This window comes from Ochlerotatus camptorhynchus, unplaced genomic scaffold, assembly GCF_037179485.1.
Source record: "Ochlerotatus camptorhynchus isolate MF236.1 unplaced genomic scaffold, CSIRO-AGI_Acam_v1.1 ptg000406l, whole genome shotgun sequence".
Lineage (NCBI taxonomy): Eukaryota > Metazoa > Arthropoda > Insecta > Diptera > Culicidae > Ochlerotatus > Ochlerotatus camptorhynchus.
In genome coordinates this window covers 2,741,564-2,766,707 of record NW_027040892.1, presented here as the reverse complement: position 1 = coordinate 2,766,707, position 25,144 = coordinate 2,741,564, and the positions used below count along the sequence as shown (strand labels likewise).

General features: G+C 39.0%; 1 protein-coding gene across 1 annotated transcript in view; it reads right to left on the bottom strand.

Annotated features, from left to right (window-relative positions):
• The window catches only part of LOC135710925 (uncharacterized), a 209,204-nt gene extending 184,806 nt beyond the window's left edge, over nucleotides 1-24,398 (bottom strand). The window contains exon 1 of the mRNA XM_065233630.1: nucleotides 23,479-24,398. The gene's annotated coding sequence lies outside the window, so the exon portion shown is untranslated. The remainder of the gene's footprint in view (nucleotides 1-23,478) is intronic.
• Nucleotides 24,399-25,144: the final 746 nt, after the last annotated feature.

Sequence of the window (25,144 nt, the reverse complement as noted above, 5' to 3'; positions counted from 1 at the left end):
GATTCTTTAGAATGTGTTGGCTTAATCTGGTGTGTCATAGAAGAGATAGATCCAATCTTGGCTTAGGAACCACATTGAACAATTTTTGAGTGTATAGCACAGAAAGGAGTCTGAATATTTCCGGTGATATAAGCTTTCCATGAAAATTAGGAACTTGCCAGAAATTGTGGCAAAGATGAACGTCTATCGAGTTCTACAAAGGACGGGACTACTTTAAACTGATCACCATCAAGCGGACCTATGCAGCTTCTTACAGATTCACTTGGCTGACTTGGTGAGATCGTTCGTTTTTATCTTCTTTTATCTATTCTAAAATTGATATCAGTTAAATTAACTTACATCCCATTTTTGTTTCATCTGACATCATCTTCAAAATCTGAATGGGAATGTCTGCACGTTCTTGAATAAGTGCTGGACTGACTTTTTCAGTTTTGACGTAGGACTACGTCTGTGATTTCTATATGGAGGTACACTTTGTGAAAACAGAAAATGGAACATGTAACAATATTATGAAAGATTTTGAACGTTAATAACTCAGCTGCCCTTGGGCCAATTTCAATAATTTTAACACCAATCGATCACAAATATCTGTAAGCCAATAGTGATTTTTTTTTAAATGTCACTATTGAAAAATGCACGAATGTGCAACTGTTGTTATGATAATTAAAATTATCACCGAATGCCTGCGAAAAGCAATTTCCCTAACACAGATTTCAAAGTTGAATTCCATACGGTCTCACCAAACGGTGTTTATTCAATCACCGCGTGTGGTGAGTGGTGGTGTTCTCCAGTACACAACGAAAGGCTGCCTGCAAGCAGCGAGCTGCAGCCGACATGAGCATCCATAGATGGAGGAAGAAGCTGCACCGCTATTGATCGGAGTCAGTAGCTCTTCGTGAGTTGCTGTGGGCCATCTATGTCAAGCGCGTCATACTACAGAGCATAAACAGAGAAAACCCCGCTCAAATTCCTATTCCTACACAAAACACAAGCTCCTGCTGCAGATTTATTATATAAGCCCACGTAGTCCTACGTCACAATTGCGTACAACCCCATAGGGCTGTCCCATGTAGTTTTTTTTCTGGAATTGTATGCATTGACCATTAAATCTGAAAAGTGTTTCTAGTAAATTTGTGTTTATATGGCTGTTGTTACTAAAATAAGCCATTAATAGTGTGCAGGTTTAATTGAAAAAAATAAGATTTTTTGGACACCATGTCAATGCCATGAATTTAAACACATTTTTCAGGATGGATTAATTTATTTTATTGAAGCTACAGTTCTGGCGTGGCTTCGATCGGACAGCTGCCGATACCATCAATTCGTATCATTTCGGGTTGGTGAAATTCTTTCGCTCACCAGTAGGGTGGGTGAGTCAGTAGTGGATGTACTAAGCCAATTTATTAATTAAATATACGATGTACACATAATTGTTGTACGTCAAACTATAGCTTTCAACCTTGATTTTGCTAGAAAAATATTACACTGTAATAAAATTGCATACAATTTTAGAAAACTCAGTTCCAGTAGTTGTGGTAGTTGCTAACTGGTTCCTATAATAGTGGAATGCGTTGGTGTCTTATGGGTTCCACTATTATAGGAACACTACCGCAACTATAGGTGCAAAGGAGTAAAAATCTTAAGAAAAATAAATGATTTTCAGTAATTTTTGGGCTAATTTTAAGTTTGAAATATGCAAATATGCTTTATTTTAGGACAGCTACCGATAAAAAATAATCTTAACTGGGTCCTCCCCACTATTCAGGCATAACATCTATACCGCAACTATAGGTACACCACTATTACTGGAACAGCTGCCCTATGGATGAATGGCATTACGTACCATCAAAGCTCAACGTGGCTGACGAGCCCACCAAGTGGAATTCGGGACCATCGTTCGATCCAGAAAACCGTTGAGTTCAAGGCCCACCATTGTTGCGAGATACGAAAATGCAGTGGCCAAGGGAAGCAGCAGCAGTAGTGGACGAAACGGATGCGGTAAGTGAAGAACTTCGCATGGTAGCCGTACATCAAACGGCTGACGAGGTAGTTGTCGCTGAACGCTTTTCGAGATGGAATTGTCTAGTCCGAACGATGGCCCACGTTCACCATGCGGTAAGGATCTTGGAAGCGAATTATGTGCGGAGAAATTCGACGGCAAGGCCTCGATCGAGACGATTTCGTGAAGGCAGAGGAGACAGTTTTGCGCCAGGCTCAAGCGCAGGCGTATTCGGAGTGGTTCAGGTAGGAGATCGAATCGGAAGTGCACCGCACATTCCATACGCGGTGAAACATCCCGTTGTGCTGCCTAGAAATCATCGTATCACTTTCCTTTTGGTGAATTCTTTCCACTAACGTTTCCTGCACGCCAACGGGAAAACAGCCTGCAATGAAATACGGCAGGAGTTCTACATACTCAAGCTTCGGGTGCCGAAATTGTCAGTACTGCAAGGTGATGAAAGCAGTTCCTGTACCACCTATAATGGGGCCACTGCCGAGGGTACGCCTAACACCATTCGTTCGGCCGTTCACATACGTCGGTGTGGATTACATGGGGCCCTTCGAAGTCAGACTCGGACGCTGCGTGGTGAAGAGGTGTGTCTCACACTACGGGCTGTACATCTAGAGCTGGTGCACAGTCTCTCATCGATCGCCTGCGTGATGGCCTGCAGGAGATTTGTAGCCAGATGGGTATTTTCGGACAATGGCACGAACTTCGTTGGAGCCAATCGCCAGTTGTCAGAAGAGAAGCAGAAGATCCAGGACATCATCGAGGACTGTTCCGTCACATTCACCAATGCGAATACCCAGTGGCACTTCAACGTTCCGGCAGCTCCGCACTTTGGCGGACACATGGTCAAGTCCGTGAAGGCGATTTCCAATAGTCTGCAACATCCTAGCGACGAGGTGTTGGAAACGATTATGCTGGAGGCTGAAGCGATTGTAAATTCGCGACCGCTGACGTACGTTCCCTTGGAGGCGGCAGACGAAGAAGCACTCACGCCAAACCACTTTCTGCTGCACGGATCGACCGGCATAAAACAAGCAAAACAAAACGAGACAGCTGGAAGCTTGCGCAACACATTGTGGACGACTTCTGGCGCAGATGGTTGCGGGAATATCTCCCAACGAGGCACAGTGGGGCAGCGAAGCAATTCGCGTGGCCAAAACCTCTAGCGCCGTTGGTTTGCTTTCTACAGCAATACAATGTTCTACAAAGTTGTTCAATACTAAAAGCGCCATCTTTTAATTGTTTCATATTAGTTCATTTTTACGCCACATAGGTGGCGCTCGAGTCTATCTTTTGGACGGAGCATCCTAGCCAAATGGTTTTTAGAGCAAAGTTGTGTAATTTGAAGTGTTGAGAAATGATGTCGGAGACATTGAAACTCTATGACTCATATTAAGCGAGATATTGGGCAATTAAAGGGTGATACGGTCAAAATTTGGTCAATATCAACTTGACGTATTTCTTTCAATTTTGCATTTAAAAAACCTGAACACCCCTCATTTTGAAGGTGTGTGTGTGTAGAATGTTGCTCCTATTTTGATTTTGGAATTCACTCTTCAGTTGTCAAAATGCCGTCCAAGCAAGAAGAGCAGCGTATCAAAATTTTGCTCGCGCATCGCGAAAATCCGAGCTACTCGCACGCAAAGTTGGCAAAATCGCTAAAAGTTGCCAAATCAACCGTTACAAATGTAATTAAAGTGTTTGGGGAACGTTTGTCGACAGCCAGGAAGTCTGGATCGGGGGGAAATCGAAAACCGGAAGCCGCTGAGACGACAAAGAGAGTTGCCGGTAGTTTCAAGCGAAACCCTAACCTCTCTCTCCGAGATGCCGCAAATAAGCTGGGTGTATCGTCTACAACCGTGCATCGAGCCAAAACACGAGCCGGACTATCGACTTACAAGAAGGTAGTGACTCCAAATCGCGATGATAAACAAAATACGACGGCCAAAGCGCGATCCCGGAGGCTGTACACGACGATGCTGACGAAGTTTGACTGCGTGGTAATGGACGACGAAACCTACGTCAAAGCCGACTACAAGCAGCTTCCGGGACAGGAGTTTTATACGGCAAAAGAAAGGGGAAAGGTAGCAGATGTTTTCAAGCACATGAAACTGTCAAAGTTCGCAAAGAAATATCTGGTTTGGCAAGCCATCTGTACCTGTGGCTTGAAAAGCAGCATTTTCATAGCTTCCGGGACTGTCAACCAAGAAATTTACGTGAAAGAGTGTTTGAATAAACGTCTGCTGCCTTTCCTGAAGAAACACGGTTGTTCCGTACTGTTTTGGCCGGATTTGGCATCTTGCCATTACGGTAAAAAGGCCATGGAGTGGTACGCCGCCAACAACGTGCAGGTGGTTCCCAAGGACAAGAACCCTCCCAACACGCCAGAGCTCCGCCCAATTGAGAAATACTGGGCTATTGTCAAGCGGAACCTAAAGAAGACCAAAAAAACTGCAAAGGGCGAGCAGCAGTTCAAGGCAAACTGGCTTTCTGCGGCGAAGAAGGTGGACAAGGTGGCTGTACAAAATCTGATGGCAGGGGTCAAGCGTAAGGCCCGGCAATTCGGATTTGGAAAAGCGGAAGCCTAACTGAATATTTTTCCTGAATTTTATACTAATTGAACTTGAAAAAGAAATTTAATTAGATTTTTTAAATAAACGATTTCATCGATTTACACGCGTTTTCCCTTGACCAAATTTTGACCGTATCACCCTTTAGGAAAACTTACCTCTAAAATTGCGTTTTTTCCTTTTTTTTACCTATATACGTCAAATGTCAAAAGTTTTATACTCTGATAATTAACAAAATGGTTTGACTCATCCAATAATTTTTTATACCATGCTTTATTATATAGTTATTAACATAAATGTCTCAAAAAAGTGATGCATAAAAATGTCAATTACTCAAAATATAGCAAAAAGAAGCAGCCAATTTTTTTACAGTGATAAGTGTAGACCTTGTTGGGTAAAGTAACGACCACAGATCAACAGGCAACTGCAGGCATTTTCATTTAAAATTATTTGAATATTGCATACACACTTAGACAAATTGATGTAATTTTAGATGCTCTGAGACTGACATATACGAGCTTTAAATTTGACATAAAATTGAGTCATAACAGACGCGAAATTCAAGTCAATCAAACGTAGTTTTCGCCGAGTATCAAACTTTTCATTCTCGGAGACCTTAATTTTACATAAAATTTGTGTTTACTTTTCATACTTTATGTCAAAGATTGATTCCGTCTCGTGTAAAATTAGCTATTTCTAAGTGTGTGTGGTAAATTCTTTCAAATTTGTTGAAATTTTGCTTTGTGTGTAAAACATGATAAGATGTTATTGATATGAATAGATTACAAACAATCAGAAACAAAAGCACAAAACCACGCAGATTCTTCACTAACGCAACCCAAACAAGTGTAATAACTGGTATTAATGAAGAATTAATTGACCGATGCGATACAATTCTTCGTACGTTGTCTTCCGGATTTTCGATCAAAATAACAGCATTTTGAAATTTTGCTGAAGACACTGCTCATCTTTATGTTAGCCTTTATAAATGGTATCCAATATCAGCCTCTGTCCATAAGGTTTTAATCCACGGATCGCAAGCAATCCAAATTGCATTGCTTCCATTTGGTATGTTAAGCGAGGAGGCTCAGGAAGCCAGAAATAAAGACTTCAGAAAATTTCGGGAACGATACAGCCGCAAAACAAGTCGAAAGGACCCTATGGAGGACGTTGGAGGATGGACATTTTAAACCAGCAGTTTTAAGTCTCCTAGTAATCTAATAGTGCATCTATTGCATTCATCAATAACATCTTATGATGTTTTACACACAAAGCAAAAGTTCAACAAATTTTACAGAATTTACCATAAGCAATATTCAAGATGTTATATGAAAATGCCTGCAGTTGCCTGTTGAATTCTGGTCGTTATTTTTTCCAGCAAGGTCTACACTAATCACTGTAAAAAAATTGGCTGCTACTTTTAGCTATATTTTTGTGTAATTGACATTTTTATACATCACTTTTTTGAGACATTTATGTTAATAACTTTATAATAAGGCATGACATATAAAGTAATGGGTATTTATTGGATGAGTCAAACCATTTTGATAATTATCAGAGTATAAAACTTTTACATTTGACGTATATAGGTGAAAAAAAGAAAAAACGCAATTTTAGAGGTTAGTTTTCCTAATTGCCCGATATCTCACTTAATATGAGTCATAGAGTTTTAATGTCTTGGACAACATTTCTCAACACTTCAAATTACACAACTTTGCTCTAAAAACCATTTGGCTAGGATGCTCGATTCAAAAGATAGACTCGAGCGCCACCTATGTGGCGTAAAAATGAACTAATATGAAACATTCAAAAGATGGCGCTTTTAGTATTGAACAACTTTGTAGAACATTGTATCGCTGTAGAAAGCAAACCAACGGCGCTAGAGGTTTTGGCCACGCGAATGGCTTCGCTTCCCCACTGTGCGAGGCGAACGAAATGGTGATCTAGTCGTGATAGTAGACGAACATGCGAGGAATCGATGGGAGCGAGGACGCGTTCTGGAGATCTTTCCGGACAAATCCGGTCAGGTGATGCGTGCTACGGTGAAGACTGCTAGGGGAGTGTTTGCCAGACCTGAGGTGAAGCTGGCGGTACTGGACGTTGCCGGCAAAGACAAGATGACAAACGAAGTCACTCCGGATATGCGTTGCTATGCGCAAGGTCATCACATTTAGAGAAAAGCCAGGGCAGTCAAATCTTTGATGCATTTCAATAAATCATTCTAGTTTAATCCACTGAGGTGTGTAGTTCGATGTAGATGTTTGTTTAAAAACCGAATTTTCCTACCGATGTTCGTGGCGCAGTCGGCGCGAATTATTACAAAGACTTTTCATCCGCAAATTAGTGCATTCATGAGTGAACATTGTGTGATTCGAGGTAAAAACTTTCTAATTTTCCGCAGAACCAATTCGCGAACGAATATCGCGAGTGCAAGTGAATATTGTACAACATATCGGAGCATTTCGATCAGCCCTGCGCTTCGGCGTCGTTGTGCCAATTTGGTCGAGGCACATTTCGAGTATGAGAGAGTAATTGCAGTTAGATCAAAAGTGCCTGAGAAAAATGCAAGTACTTTCGCAGATTACCCGAACTTGCGATAGTGAAGAAATGATCGCAGACATGCAGACATAACACTCTTAAAACGTTCATCAAAATCGTTTTTAACGGTAAACTCTTGTGGTGCACATAATCAATTCCCTGGCGTTTGACGTTTACACACTACAACCATCTGTTGAGTGTATTGTCCATCATAGTGTATACGACAGATGGCGGTAGGGTTTACAATGATAAATGTTCAATGCGTAGTGTCTGCTTGTCAGTGATATAACATTGAGGTAACGTTAGGATAAAATCAAAACATTGAGAAATATTACGCATCACTTTCAGAAATACTTCACTTCGCAACCGATGAACCATTCTGACGGCCATATGAGTACCCAAGTAACCATATAGTTGCAAAATAGCTTGTATATTCTTACTTTGCTTGAGTATGGTTAGTTGGGGTATCTGATGAAACTGTCACTTCTTGAAACTGATCCCTTTCGTATTTCTTTCATTCTCCTTTCGCACACGGAGCGCTCGGTGGACCAGCGACTTTGGACGCGAGCCTCGTCCCAGATCACCATGACAATTCAATAACATATGGTGGACATCAAACCGACCAAAAAAGGCGGAATCATATTAGAACCAATCAACCAAGGACGATCTACGGAAGGAAATTGCCGGTGAAGCACGGAATGAAATACGAAGCGTTAGAGAAAAGGTTCAAGGGATTCCAAAGGAAGCAATTAACGGCGGTGGAAGAGCAGAATATGGTAAGAGCTGTCCAAATTTTTGTTTACAAATTAAATATCAAAATTAAACTAAATACATGCCAGGTTTGAAAAGAATATTTTTGAAGCTGGAAGTGTGTATGTATCACCAATATCCATTTGATAACGGTGACGCATACATGCGGGGCTTATTGTGAGTGAAAGTAACCTCGGAATGGGCGTGACCAGAGTTAATGTACACGTGCATCCATCCCGCGTGATAGAGACACGCTTTCTATAAGATCATAGGTGCCTGGTACATTTCGAGACGAATTATTTCGCTTTTCTTTTTTGTTCCTACGTGCCTCATTCGTGTCACATGTGCTGTGTCTCATGAGCTAAACTCGGCGAGCTCCAGGGAGATCGACAGCGTACCTACGTCCTGCGTGCATGCTAAAAGTGGCTGGTTGGTGATAAAAAAAAAACAACTGTTGTAGTCCTGTCACATTCTCATGTTGCTGGTACAACTAATTGATTTCAATCAGTTGGTATTCAGTTTTTGAGGGTTGAGAGATTGTGGTTTTATAGAAGTATTTCAAGAGGAAGATGAGTTAAACGATTACGAACCAATTACCGGCGGGGTTATTTGTTACCGATCCATGCGCATGGAATTTTCATGGTTCAAAATATTGATTTAGCTCCACCAAGTTCAAACGATTTCAAATCAGCTCCTGATCATTCTCACAAAATTTGTTCTCATTAGGATGTGAACTCATACTGCACTTGGCCCTTTGAAGTTTATGTGGGAATTGAAAAATTGAACGTTAGGATAATTAGTTATTAATTGATTAGGAAGATGATGTTCTTCTGACATGGTTCATTTACTACTCAGCAGACAACATTGGAATAATAGGACAAAAATCGAGGCTATTATGTCATAAGGGCAAGATGCAGTGTTGCCCTGAAAACAGCCGATTAATCCTACCAGCAAGTTATCAACTTGGAAATTAATTAATAACAAATTTTCTTGATATTCAATTAAAAAGAGGTTTTCAACAAAGTTGTAGCTGGGAAATTTTCACGGGGGGGGGGGATCTCTGATGGACAACTTTTCCGTAAATCATTATGGTGCAGGGCTAGAACGATGAGGACAAACAATACACTTTTCTTATAGTAATTCCCATATAAACTTCAAAGAGCCAGTGCAGAATCAGTTCGCAACCAAATTAGCTCAAATTTTGGAGTATTGATCAGCCTGATTTGGATCCGATTGATCTTGGTGGATCAAATTGATAGGTATTTTTCAGCTGGCCTGTTGATTTGCTGGTGCTGTCTGGCAATGCACCTATAGCCACTACTGCAAGGAATTGTGTAGTTCTTCAAGCAACTTCGTGGTACTTCAGGGGACTTTTTAAAAGTTCAGGAAACTTTCTTGAAGTGCAGATTTTTCTTTAAAGTTCAGCTAACTTTGTAGAAGCTCACCGAACTTCAGTGAACTTCGTAGAGTTTCATCGAACTGCTTCGGTAACTCTTCTTCTACGTACCTGAAAATGTTATAAGACAACGACAATTCATACACCTCGCAGCTCATAATTGACAGTATGGGCTGAATGAGGCTTTTCATACTGTCGCTAATGTGATTAGTAACACTTATGCTTCGTTTGACTCTAATGTTCCGTTAACTGTTTTCACTAGAACACTGTCCTGATTTTGAATGTTTCTTTGGTATTGGTATTGGTATCTTCGTAGATGTTTATTGTTTAATGGCAGGGAATCTCTTTATTATTCAGGGACATTCTTTTTGATAACTTCAGAGCTTTGATGAAACGTCATGGACTTGAAATAGTTCAGAGAATTCCGCACAAATTCAGGAAATTTCGTACATCGAACTTTGCGGGAAAACAACGAGAAACGTAGACGTGAAGCAAGTTTTGATGAAGTTTTGTGGACTGCGTAATAATTCGAGGAACTGCGTATAACTTCATAGAAGTACAGGGCATTTTGAAAAAGTTCAGGGAATTTCGTAAAGATAAAAGACTTCAGGGATCTTTGTTTCAGTTTAGGGAACTTCATAGCACTTTTTCCCAGAGATCTTAAAAATCTCAATGAACTTCCTGAAGATGAAGATTTCGGACCATCGTTTGATTTCAAGGTACTTTGAAATTAGAGTAAATTTTCTAAAACTAAGGAAATTTTGTAGATGTTCAGAAAACGTTGCATAAGTACTAGGATATTCTTTCAGATATGCTCCCTAGACAGCCAGGAAGTTTTAAAAGATCAGCATTGGCTGACGTTCTTCTGATCTGAATTAGCGAGTTGCTAAACAAGGATGACTTAAGAATGTGCTTAAGTTTTTGAATATCATAATTTTTCAAATGGATTGATCAACTTTCAACACGGTATTTTCCAAATTTAAACCATACACTCTGGCAACATGGTGATTTGATTGGTTGATCTGTTGCAGGTCGTAGCAATGGCTGTACCACTTTCTGGTTTGTTGTAGCGAGATGGTGGCGCTTGGTGGTCACTTTGTGGAATCGGTGCCGATACTCAGGCGCTTCCTTCTGACACGGTTGGTATACAAAGGCAAGGTCGCCCATTATCTAACCGAAAAGGTTATTTCTTCTTAGCGATTACGGACATCGACGCGAAAACGATGCCATCGAAACCCTCAGAGCAATGGTCAGCAGAAGTAACCTAGATCGTACCGTGCCAACCAGAAAGCGATTTGAAGGAACGGAACAGAAGGTCGGTAGACTTGGTGATATTAATAATTGGAATGGTAAATATATCACTGCACTGGTCTACACGCTCATCTGAGTTAAAGCCAACGATGCCCACTCATGTCACTATTTTGCTGCAGCTATTTAGCATCGACCGCGCCATCACCCAGTGGGTCACCGCTTATGTTATAGAATTTTTCTGAATGCTCGATCACATGAGGTACATTAAAAAAAATCTGAACGTTTTTAAAGTAATTGTAACAAAGTACAAGTGAAAGCGTAAAGGTAATACGCCAAGAAAAAAATGTTCTGCAAAAAATTCTTCCACCCATTGAATTATCATAACATTGCTGCATTCGTAGCATTCCGATATAATCTATTCAAAATACGTAACATCCCATCTAACAATGTATACCAGTTGTGTTGCCGATGAATGGTTAAATTACGTTGAAAATGTGTGAGTGTCTTGCAACGGTCAAATCCCCGTACTAAACAATACCGATACACTTTTTGTAGAATGTTTGTCCATTCTTATATTTTGAAAATAACGTGTCAAAAGATGTTAGTCATGCAAGTGCAAATAATTGTTGAACCGGAAAAAATAAACAAAGAATATTCTAACTGACCGGCAAATAAATGGCTTTTGCTATTAGAGGATTTCAAGAATTTAAGCACTGCAAATATATGCCACCTTTCCTCTAAAATAGGAATGGTTTGTGCAAACGCAAATAAAATGTCGGCCAAAGCAACCAAGTTTCAACAGCCTGTATTTCGCTTACCTACACCTTCCAGAACTTCGATCTCTGCAGTTCTAGCATTAATCGTAGCACATGAGATGAGGCACATGAGATCAGCGCGAGCCTCGCGCACACCAGGATTTTTGGGTGTCGCATTTGTTTCTCGCTCGTATCTTATTCTCGCGTGTCTCTTTCTCGCTCGTCACATGTTGTTTTCGTTGCGACGGGAGACGGTTTGTTGAGAGTCTCGGCAGCACATTTTTGCACACACGAGGAAAATGTAACTCTGGGCGTGACTCTCCAGACATTCTGAAATGGGTTGCTAGATCTGCAATAGAGCTATCACCTTCTAACTCCCGGACTAAAGCTGTCTACAATGACCATTAGACTGATGCAAAATTTGAAATTTTAGCTCCACAGTGCTCAAACGGTTTCAAATCAGGTCCTGATTAGCTTCCCAAAATTTAAACTCATTTGGTAAAAAACTGACTTGGCACAAACTATTCGATGTTTATATGGAAATTACTATGGGAAAACCAAACTTTTTGTTCATTGTCGTCTACCCATTTTCCATATTGCTTTTTCGAAAATTTCTATAACTATTCTGACGGGAAATTTTCACAGCTACAAGTTTGTGGAATATTGTTTTTCAGCCAAATGTCAAATTAAATTGTTATTAATTGTTTAAGAGATTGATAATCCTATGGCAAGATCAAGCAGCTGTTCTGTGGGCAACACTGTATTCTGCAGTGTGACATAGTAGCCATGATTTTTGTCCTCTATTTTACGCGCCATAAACACCAATGTTGCCTGCTGAACAGTTGAATGAGCATAATCATAAGACATCAGTGACTTGAATCATTAATAACTTTTGTTCCTTACATTTGATTGAAAAGTGGTTTTAAATAAAGTTGTAGCTGAAGAAATTTGCTACAATCACTGCTATCATTTTTAAAAGCATAGTGATGTGGTGAAGTGTTAGATAGATATGAACATAAACATATGTTTTCCCATAGTAGTTCCCATATAAATTTGAAATGGTTTGTGCCAAGTCAGTTTCTTACTAAAGTAGTTCAAATTTTGGGAGGCTAAGCAGGACCCAATTTGGAACCGTTTAGGCACTGTGGAGCGAAAATTTCAAATTTTGCATCAGTCTAATGACCATAAATGCGACATTGTAGAGAAAGGTCTTCCATAATAACACTGCCGGCCAGTGGGGGTTAGAGGGAGTACACACACACACATATTGGAGCATTTCGAACAGGTTAGTTTCTTTGCTTTAGGTATTACTAGTGAAACATAGATTTCATTTTACATATAAAATTAAGACAAGTGATTTGATTGTGAAGTGTGAATCAATCAAAGTGAAAATGGAACTCCTACAAGCTTTGGTTGACCGAGAAGATCAAATTGCTTGACTCGGATTAGAAGCTGAAGGCGCAGCTAAAGCTGTTCAATCTGCGCAAGCAGAAGCAGTGGCTGCCGCACAATAGATTCAAGAAAGACAAGCAACAATTGATAGTTTAAATGATCAAACTAAGAAATGCACGACAGGGGACGAATTCGCCCACAGAGAATAACTTAAAAAATTGCAAGCCATTGACAACAGCATGCCTGTCATTGAAGAGACCAGAGGGACTCCAATGTGCAGTGTATGGATTCAATGCATGCGTTACAAGATTATGGGAGATGCCGGTACCGTACTCGAGTTATACGGCACAGAACTCTCATGGTTGGATATAAAAACCAATCTCATAGCACATTATAGCGATAAGAGGGATGATATTTTCCTCATACGAGAGATTTTCCTGTTCAAGCTTTCGCAGACAGGGACCGCGGAAGAATTTTACGGAAAGGGATCCTATATCATATCGTTATTATTAAATCAGCCTGAACGAACTAAACAAAGACATCAGAGCATCAAAAAATGTTTCTATGAGGAGATGGGATTAAATGTTTTCTTGGCAGGGCCTTTAGGACCAATTATAAAAGCCTAGCAGTATGAGACTGGTTCTTGCATTATGCTTAGAGGAGAGCACCTACAATTATGTTAGAAACCCATTCAAGACACACATACCTCCTATACCACCCAAATCTCAACAACAAATCACATCCAGTCCACAATTTAGATTCCCACAATATTAACCCGTGTTTAAACAATCACTTGTCCTAACCAAGCCATTACAAAACCCTTTCCCTTCACCACCAAAACCGTTCCCTCATAATCCTAACAATAATCAATTAAGAAAATCTCCGAACTCTCATCCATTTAGAGAACAACCTCCCGCACAAAATGCATTTACCCCCAGATTTACACCTCAACCAAAACCAGTACCGATAGAAGTCGATCCTTCCATCAGGTCTAGAAAAATAAACTACCGTGCCGATTCAAATTTCGGACACTTTTAAAAGTTGATTATCTCGGTCGAATATGATCCACATGTCTTGTAAATTTTAAATTTTTTTGACTAGTGCCCTCCACGATCATCTAACATTATTACTTTGTTTCTAACTGGATGTAATATTTAATTAAAAATGAAAGTGTCCGAAATTTGAATCGTCTGAAATTTGAATCGGAACGGTATATGAATCGACCGAACTTTCATATAGAACATGACCCGTACAACTACGATAATTGCTCTAAATCAGCGAATCCAAACACATAAAGCAACCAACGATACAGACAAAACGGTTGCTGGGACTACCATGATAAACTCGCTCTGTAACATAGCTGGATCGGAGTGGAAGAAGGATAATATATTGCTTGCCTGCTTTGTTGCAATATACACGAATGAGGACATAGCTTGAAAATACATAAAGCTGGGTTTAGACAGGACAAGTCAGTTAAATTCAACTGACTTGAACGTGAATTGAACGTGTAAACCATGCCATTCAACTGACTTGATCAACTCACTTGAATTGAAAAAAGTTGAACCAGCCTCAACTTTTCAAGCCAATTGAATTCAACTGAGTTGATCATTTGACTTGCCTAATCTAAACCCAGCTTAACAAAAAAAAAGTTCCCATTAACACACGTGTATCATCTTCGGTTTTATTTCGTGAAGCAGCTTGCCAACAATTAGCTCGATTCCTTCTACCGCCCCGAGTGGGCTACTTGTTATGAAAAAAAGGAATAAGATCAAATCATTATTGCTTTCCACTTCTGACATAGCGTTATCATTCGGTTCGTTGATCGCTTGTCATTTTGTCATTTGGAGATATTTTTGATTCCTTGCTCTCAATACATTGCATAGCTACTACTACTACTATCCCGTACATTACTATAACAATTACGACAATCAACAACCCGCAGAGGATGACTGAACTGAGTACGCCGTCGAGACACATGATCCGGCAGTAGAAAATGATAATCCAAACGAAGCAAAACAGAACGAAATACCACATGTTGACGATCTAAATTGTCAACTAGCGGGCGATCCAACGAGACAGACATAAATAATTTCATCCCGCACATAACCGTTCCAACAACTAAAGGCGAACTCAAATTTCTAGTTGACTCCGGAAGTAATCGTAACTACATTTCAGAGGAACATGTAAACTCAACAAATTGCCGATACACAACCCCTCCCAAGTAGCATTGCAAGTTTTATAGAGGTTTTAAAGTATTCTACAAGTCTAAATCATTGTCTTCAGAACCCTCATAAAACCAAAATTGTTACTTGGGCTGACTACCGCAAATTAAATGAGAAGACGGTCGACAATCTCAGGGCTGGTAGTGGGTATTTGATGTAATAGTAGTGACTTTAGAGACAAAAATTACGAAAATAGTGACCAAATAGTGACTTTTAAACAAAAATAAAGTGACAAATAGTGACATTTATTGTTAGGAAAGATATGTTTCCAATCATCCGTTATTCCGTTAATCTACGAAAAATATTTTTTATCTTTTGCATCTATTTCCAACTCCTCGCATCGCTCTTCACCTTTTTGTAGGAAATCTTCAAAATCTTCACCAATCTTCTTGCTATCTACTAAGCGTGCGAGCATCTCACAACATCAAAGCAAAATGTTTCCTGCATCTCACCCCTCGGTTATTCCGGCATTTTTCATGCTTTTCAAAAATAAAACAAATGATTTAAGGATCACATAAATTTGTTATAGAAACATAATATTAATTGAATAAGCAAAAGCACGTTCCAATTCTAACCTCACTCTGCAGATCACGAATTTGTTATTAGATCACGAAATAGAGACACAGAGAAAAATGTTCAAAGTACCGATTTTAGACAGCAATTTTTGAAGATATAGGATATATATGAAGCAGTGCATGTTGCAACATGAAGAACTGCAGGCTAAAATTAAATGTACTTAGATCTAAGTTAGCCATGAGTATATCAATAAAAGATCCTTCTCTTCTTTGTAGTCGCTATAACAAACTGGTCGTCTTTTACTTTGCACCATTCCTCCCAAGAATAGAATCTTCTGAAACACCTCAAACATAGAAAATAATCATAACTCTGGGACAACTTTTCTAGATCGCAGTTTAAGAAAAAATCTCATTATTATGACATGAGGAAAATTGTCCCAGATGGAATGATCACGGACATAAAACACAATTGAATGCGTCTAGGACTTCAAATCTCGATCGTGAAGAATTAGAGATTTACGAATACATTTAAGAGTTAAAAAAAAAATCTACGACCTGAACTTGGAATTTTGGTTTTTGTATTACGGAATATTAGGATGGAAAGCATACAATACAATTTAATGGACTTAAAAAGGAACTCAAAGATATGTGACATGATATTTTTTTTCTCGATGCTTGGACGGATGCTAAAGCTACCGAGGGTCAAAGATTATTCAAATTTCTGGCCTTTGAACAAATGTTGAGAGCTTGAAATTTTTCCTAGATCATTTTTTGACATTATACATTGAACCAACAAGAAAGGTAATGTTTACCTGCAAATTCAGGTACTCTCTTTAAAATAAGAATTCAATTACATGGTAATGAATTCCACTGGATTCACTCAAGAGGGTGGTAAAAAAGAGTGTCTGCACTGTTTTAAGTGACGGTTTCTAATGAAAATTTTTCAAAAATATACTTTTTTTCACATTTAGACTAAGCAAAACATATGACGGACACATCCGCCCACTATCTTTTAGTAACCTAAAGATAGCTAGAAAAGTTAGCTTTTAGATAGGTTTTAATGTGTTTTGCGATTTTTTGCGAAAGATGTTGAAATTAGCAATAACAAGTAAAGTATTCTTTGGAAAATATCCATTTCTAAGTAATATAATCTGCGGTGTATACTGTAGCAAGCTTCACAATGCCTTTTTCAAAGCACACCAAATCGCATACACATACACACACGCATAATATATCTCTTATGCTTCATGAGTTTTGATTTTTTTTTTTTTTTTAAATAAGCAGGTTAGGGTGGCCCCTAGACAAACGGCATTCTTTAAATATCTTTTTATAACTTCATTTCTCGTGGAATGTTTATACTAGACACTTTAAGAACCCAGACAACCAGAAGTCGTATAGCAATGTACGTAAAGTATCGTAAATAACTACAGTTTCAGTCAACATCGCATATAAGTATGACATACATCGCATTATGTTTAAGTTAAATCGTATAGAATGCAAATTTCCGACTTATTTACGACGAATCTTTTTTTCATCGTACTGTATCACAAATTAAATCGGATTACATCGTGAGGTTTTTCAAATTGAATTTGTTATTACAGATTGAATCGTATATAATGTCAAATCAACTCGTTTAAAAAGAAATTAAAATTTGCACGTATATGGCCTCCACTTTTGTAGGTATAGGGCCTATTTTTGCATTCTATACGATTTGTTTGTTTGTATATATGTTTGTATATCACGAAAACAACATTAAATATACGTACATTCTGGTTGTCTGGGAACTTGCTATGACGCATATTTTTGCTAAGTTGTTATCTCTTTTATTTGAAAAGTTATGGCTAGTTTTTGCTGAAACATATTACTTCTTTTCAAATAAAATTAAATGCTCTAAACAGAAAAGGCTCTTGCAGTTTTTTACCAAAAATTAAGAAAAAAAAAACCCAAATTTATCCCCCTATGGTGTGATTAGACCCTTCTTACTTATTCAAGTTTATTTATTTTATTGTCATTATCAGTGACCAAGCCCCCCACCCCCGTGTCATCCAGTGACGCTACGCCACTGCCTGGGGGTACCCGGAATATATCCGGGTGCAGTCTATTTGGTGAGGCTACCAATCACCTTATCATCGTATTTTAATGTGATTTAATGGGTTTTAATTCAATTCATATTCAAGCAACTTCCACGGGGTACCCGGAACATGTCCAAGTGTGTCCAATGTGGTCTGGAACACTTAACACGACTTGCATTGATCTTATTTTTGAATTCTGTAGTAATTTGATGTGTGTGATGTGTGATGGTTTTGATACGTTTTCCGTTAAATCCAGCGTGAAGGCCCATATTCACCGGATCTTATTCCGGCCATATCTCCGGAACCGGTTCACCGATTCCAAAACCGTTCAATAGCGTTCAATGGGACTCCAAGACCTATCATTTGGCGCCAAGTTTGTCCAAATCGGTTGCTGAGAAACGTGAGCGCATTCATTTCGTTACATACACACACACATACACGCATACACACGTACACACACACACACACAGACATGTTCCGATCTCGTCGAGCTGAGTCGAATGGTATATGACACTCGGCCCTCCGGGCCTCGGATCGATAGTCGGTTTTTCAAGTGATATCTATACCCTTCTTTGTAAGAAGGGTAAAAAGATGTTTCCAATGTTTGAAAATCGGTTTGCTCGATTTTGAGATATAGACAATTGAAAAGAGCCATTTATTCGAAAAAAAACCTTTTACTTTCTAATCAAAAAAGATAGTAACATAGTTGCTCGACAAAAATATGGGTTATCAAAGTTCTAAATGTAATCAGAACAATGTTTTTACGAGAAATTAACGCATGAAAAGATATTCAAAGAAACCCGATTTTAGTGGCCACCCTAAACTGCTTGTTTAAAAAAATCATAACTCATGAACCATAAGAGATAAAAACGTTGTGTCTTCAACAAAGTTGCTTTGAATTGAGTTATCTACAACTGCTTTGAACACTGCTTTGGTCTATCTCAAATAATAAAAAAGTTTGTATTTTTAATTCACCAATTTTATTGACCACCCTAATTTTAAGACATAAAAAGATGGAACAAAAATATGAAGCAACTTTCCCTAAGAAACCATAAACCTAAAACTGACGGTTTGGGCGCAAACATTTTTGTCTTCCTAAATACGGCTTTGGGACCATTTTGCATTGGTTTTGGTTCTACGATACTCCTTTTTGTGACGTCTTGATTGTCAAGTTTTTCAAACATCTATATCAACTGTTTTTTGCCTATTTGCAACAATTTTGAGGTTTTGGCCAACTTTTGTTCTAAGGGGAACCACTGTGCACTATGTCGTGTCCTGACCGTCACTCTAGATACATCGCTGCCTGTACTACTCTCATTCCCTACACACTGGTCTAGTCCACATGTCATTCTGGTGAGGGTTAAGTGAAATTACTTAAGTTTTTCTTGATTTTATGGTATGAAAATTTTCTCGTCGTATTCGTAATTCAAAAATGGCGATGGAAGAAAAGCGCATTTGTCATTGTTGGACGAGTTGGAATTTCCAGGCTTCTTCATGTTTTCAAGCGTATGTTTTATAATTTTTATAAATTAACACTCAATTATAAATTAACAAGTGACTTTAGTGACTTTTTGATGAAAAAAGTGACTTTTTAGTGACCGACTTGAAAATAGTGACCAAGTCACTAACAAGTGACCTGCTACCAGCCCTGCGATCGGTATCCGACACCGAACATCATCGATATCCTAGATAAACTAGGAAAATGGTCGAGCTGCTTTTAGTGTCGAAAATGGGCACTACGAGTTTTTAAGGATGCCTTTTGGGGTTAAAAAACGCGCCATCAACATTCCAACGCGTGATGGATAACGTTCTTCGAGGCCATATACACACCAAAAAATTCTGAATTTTAATTATGATGTAAACATTCATTCACGTTAGCTTGTATTTCACTTCACGCAAACGAGCAACTTGGAAGCAATATGTTTTTCAAATACAGGCGCTTGTATACAATATTTGCAACATTTCATGAAATGTCTCGAAACTTTACACGATTTATATTGTAAACTTATATGATATGTGACGCTTCTTTTATGTGCATCATATTCAACAGAAATTTACACTACTTTTTCGAACTGTGTAGGTGTTATCTGTCTGGTATATATGGATGACATCATTGTATTCTTCACTAGCCTGATATGTAATGGGGACCGAGACAACTATAAAACAACATTCATAAAACCCTGGTCAAGGCTATTTTGTCATTGATGCATCCACCAAAACCTCATTAAGACTAGAATATGTCTAGTTGGCCCACCCTGGAGAAGGTTCTGAAGGGGGTATTCTCGAAGCTCTTCAAGATTGATTTACTGCAAAAGGTTGTAAAGGTTGTACCCTCGTAAAACGTCGATTTGACTAATTATTTAACATTGAAATAAAAAATATATTGTTCAGATCGAGCTTGGCCGAGATTTTTTTTTTTTATTATTTTCGCATTTAAATTTTTACTCATTGCTAAATTTACCAAAAAATAGCTATATCTAAGGAAATATAGATTGAAAATCGAAGATTGTAAAAAACAAGCAAACTAATTGTAACAGGCATAAAAGTTGATTTTCATGGGTCATTTGTGAAAAAGTTGTTTTGCTTTCAAGAATTCCTTAACAAATTAATAAGGTTTTAAAATGGCTTTAATGAAGAAAACTTACAGGCTGCATTGTATTTATCTAAAGCCATTTTGCTTGATCCTGACCCGTTCAGATTTATGGCAGCATTTATGGAGGCAAAGTTGCCTGCAAAAAGTTAAACGTCAAAGTTTGTTTATTTTTCGATAGTTGCGCTGTGGGATCCTGTGTTCTTCCAGGTGGTTTTCTCCCGATAGATTGGGAGATTGGTTACTCAGACAGTTTGCGATAATGTTTTACAATATTTCGCATTTCGAACAGCTGAGAGCGCAATAGTTCCCGAAAAAGATCCCCTTCTTCCGGATGGTTACAGAAGTGCACCATCCAACGATGCAGGGATGTACACTTGAATGAAAGTTTCGAAGAGTTGATTCTTTCATCGAAAAAAAATGGCTGCTATGGATCGGAAACCAGCTCATCTCCGCCAACTAACTGTTTCAGTGGTTTGCTGTCCGTTGTAATCTTTTCGCAAGATCTGGAGAAGGCTGATATATTTTTTAAACTTTTGACAATGTTTTATGAATTCGAGGGCCCCGCTCACTTTACTCTTCTCCACCAGATGGTCAGTCGTTGATAGTGTGCTGGTTCTTCTAAAGAAGTAAATTTTGCTGAAATCAACTTGAATTTTCCATCCTGCTTCGTCTATCCTTCGAGATTTCCTTGTCATAAATTTGGCATTTATTAGCTATGAGGAACCATCTTTTAAGCTCAATTTGTAAACAGAGTAATTGGGGAGGTAATGAGGCACTTTAAAAACCCTAAAAAGCAACAATAAATGCTTTTTGCTCTAATGCAAAACCTAATGGTTTATGGTTGCTTTTATAATGATAGAACACGTTTATAAACTATTTCATCAAGACATTAATAAACAATTGGTAATGACGTTTATGCTTGAATTACAGAACAGTTTTAAGGAGGGATTGATAACTGTTTTAAATTTATGTTTAAAACAAGACAGTTTTTGACTTCCTTGTCTGACTATAAAAGGTTTTTAAAACAGCAAAAAGCTGAATTACAAAGCAGGAATGTTTTACTCTTAGAAATACTATATTTAAACTAAATGGGTTGTTCATTACCGTTATAAAACAATCATATATCAGGATGGATGCTTAATCGTTACTGCATTGTTACTTGAGACGTCACTTATGATATGATAAATAATGGATTCCAAACTGTGCTTATTGAATAAGCTATGTTTGTATAACTTGTACCATCTTTTATTCAACGCTAAGCCAAATTTAAGCATTGTATACCATGCTCGAAACAGATTTCTAGAGTTGCACAGAAGCATGGTATTTTATGCATAACGTATTTATTTATTTAACCTAACGTCCATTTTGCCTAACGTATATTATGCCTAACGTCCATTATGCCTAATGACTTTATGCCTAACGTCCGTATGCCTAACGTATTTCTGCCAAATGGGGTACACTCTTAATTGACAGTTTATCAAAAAAATTCAAAACGTTAGAAAAACAAAACCTCAAGGTGCACTTGGATAAGTGCAAGTTCTTACAAAAAGAAATTGCCTTCTTTGGCCATATTGTCACGCCGGAAGGAGTTAAACCAAATCCGGATAAAATCAAAATCATGCAAGAGTGGCCATTACCCTCGAATGAAAGAGAATTACGTGGTTTTCTCGGAATGTTGTGATATTTTACACAGCAAAATATAAATTTCAATATTGCATCCAAGAGGATGCACTTCAATCATGTCGAAAATCTCATGTAATTTTTATGGCCACACAATAAAACAAATGCAGTAAAAGCAACGTAATGTCAGCACATGCACTGTATTAACGATAATTTTGCCCTTTTTGGCAAGTAATATTACACCATATTTTCGACACGATTGAAGTGCATCCACTTTGAAGTGATATTAAAATTAATTTTTTGCTGTGTAGAAAATTTATTAGAGACTTTTCGAAAATTGCAAAGCCTCTTACAAATACTCTAAGAAAAGGTGAAAGCATTTCCCACTCAAAAGAGTTTGTTAACGCTTTCGAACATTGCAAATCAATTTTATCAGGAAGTAATATCTTACAATACCCTGATTTCACTAAACAATTCATTCTAACTACTAATGCCAGCAACTTTGCAATAGGCACTGTGCTCTCTCAAGGGACTGTCAGAAGCGGTAAACCAATAGCCTTCATTTCTCGCACACTCAACAAGTCCGAAAAAAAAAACATTCAACTATAGAGAAAGAAATGTTGGATGTAGTATGGGCTTGTAAGTATTTCCGTCCTACCTATACGGACATATAGTCTTAATTTGAAAGATACCAATAATCGGCTTGTCTAATTCGACTACGAAATTCGATACCGACCGAGTAAGCAGAATATAGTCGCTGACAGCCTCTCCAAAGTCCGATATGAGCTCAATAAACACGAAAACTCATCATCTGATGACATGACCGTTCATTCGGCTGACAAAGATGATTCTGAGTTTATTAAGTGTACTGAACAGCCTCTCAACGCATTCAGTAACCAAATCAAATAATCCCTAAATTTGGATCCGATGCACCAGATCACTATGAGGATTTTTTTCCAAGAGTATACCTAAGAACAATTACGAGACTATCAATATTTGTAACTACATGGTTCTCCTAGTTACCGTTACGCGCGGAATATTGTTTTATGTCGTTTGCGTTTTTGCGGTGTAGCTACACCGGTACTACACCACCGAACACCGATAAATTTCAGGGTGTAGCTATCGGTAGCACCTTTGATTACAAACAAATGATGATGAGGTGTAGTGTAGCAAAAACGAAAACGACATTAGTTTGGATTTAGATATTGTGTTTCGCTCTACTGAGTGTCAATCCGCAACGTTGAATGAATGTTGACATGAATTAAACTGAAGCCATACAGTCATTCATGTTTATCTGCTATTTTCGTGATACCAGGAAACGTCCAAAAATAAATTGAATTCGAATCTAAGCAAAGCCTTTCTCCGAAACCATTACCAAATGAACGCCAAGCATCATTAGTTCATCAAAATTGAAAAAAAAAATACTCGGTTGTCAGCTTATTGCTCGAAGCCTTCTGAAAATTTGTCAGCAATTCAACGTAACATGGAACGAGCTAACAGGACAAGACATCACTCCATTCACCAAATGCCTAGCTAAGCTTATAAAAAATGGTTAACTCTACCGGGAACAACATTTCGTAATCATGGCAATCCTTCAATTTATTCCGACAAACTGTGTACGCTCCGTTCCAACAACTCATTCCCCGGAAATAAAACAAAACACCCCGAATGATTATTGCGAGGAGCCTCATCCCACCACTTTTCCTGCTGCAAAGGTTAACGGAATAAAACACAAATCAAAACTACCAACAACCAATAACAACGACATGATAGAAACACTAATAAAAACCCACCAGCCTTTATGCTTCTTCAGGACATCCGGAAACATGCACACAGCACCGGGTGATTGTGCCTTTTCTTGATTCCCGTTCGGCGCTTCCTTCCCGCACACTCACACACCGTAACAAAAAAACACCCACCACGGTTTCACGCCTTTCTCACCCCGCGCGTGGATCGCTCACTTTCTCGGTTCTTGTCTAAAACTAAAACACACACTATATTTTCCTTTTTATTGCAGCATAATCCGCATCAAGAGCAACGACGACTGACGTCTTCGCCGGAGCGTCGGAAGAAGCGCGCCTCGACGTCGTGTGTTTTGATTCTTCGCCGTCTTCTTGTTCTTCACACATTCACTCACTTCCTGCTGCTGCATCAACTTGGCAAGATTTTCATCCGCTCAGAAACTATTATTCTTGCTGGGTCTTCCCCGTCACAACGACGTCACTTCACTTGAATATGGGATTTTCTTCTTTGAATCCTGCTTCACTACGTAAACCGCACACACATTGCTCATATAATCACATCCTGCCGATGCTGTTGTGGTGGCTGCTGCGCTACTCTTTATCGCAAGCCTCCGGCCGTGGAAAATCTCCGCAAAATTTCATCACATCTCCAGCGCTCGTGTGGGGGCAAAAACACATAAATTCAAGGTCCTTGTGGAAGGCCTTCCCGTTGCGGCATCGACCGACGAAAATCCCACATCAACACATCACTCTCTCAGGTCGTCGAATATCATCGCCTTCCTTCCATATCCGGCAGAAAGCAGACTCGGTACAAATTTTCACATTTGTTTTCCTGCGGAAAAATCGGCACCGCAATAGAAAATTTTCCTCCCACACGCAAATTTGCCTGCCAGCAACGAGAGCACGATGATTTGGTCCTACTTCTACTTGCTTTGGTGTGTAACGCCAGAACCAACGAACGGACGCAGCAAAAAAACGACCGAAACCGAACGCGAACGGTGGCAAACTAAAGTCCTGCGGCAATCGCAAGGACTCTCATCCTCGCTCGAGTCGACATAGGGAAATGTGGACACCATGGGAAAAGGAGATTTTCCCCGTGATGAGTGAGTGAGAGAGTGGAGAATCAGCTGAGAGCTGGTGAGAATCGTGGGAGAGTGAGCTGAGTGTTTTGGCTGCTGAAGGCAATTTTTTTTTTTCTCAACTGGGGGATGGGAATGGGAATCTGCAGCAGAAGGTAGACTCCGTGACGTGATGGATGCAGTCGTAGGTACACAAATGAGTGCCAAGTAGGATGAGGTGGGAGGACGACGCTGAAGGTGGTGGAATGTTTTGCTAACCCTTGGCAGTGAATGGAAACAGGGAAAAATTGAGCTGGAATGAGACGGTGGATTGGATTGCGGAGCATACCGTTACATATTGATCTTGCTGCCTGGAATGAGGTACCGCTGGAGTTTTCCGTGTGTGGCAGCTGGCTTTTGGGTGTCATGAGGAAATTAAATATATATATATATTTAATTATTTTAAAATGAGTGAGTGTGTTTTTATATAGTAAGGATAAAAGCGTCATAGGCCAGGACTGTGAGTGTATTCCCTCCCTCCTGGCACAGTATGCGGCTCTAAACCACTATAAAAAACCAAACTCATATCTACCCAGACGACCAGAAGTCGTATAACAATGTACTGACAGTACCTTAAATAGCAACAGTTTAAGTCAACA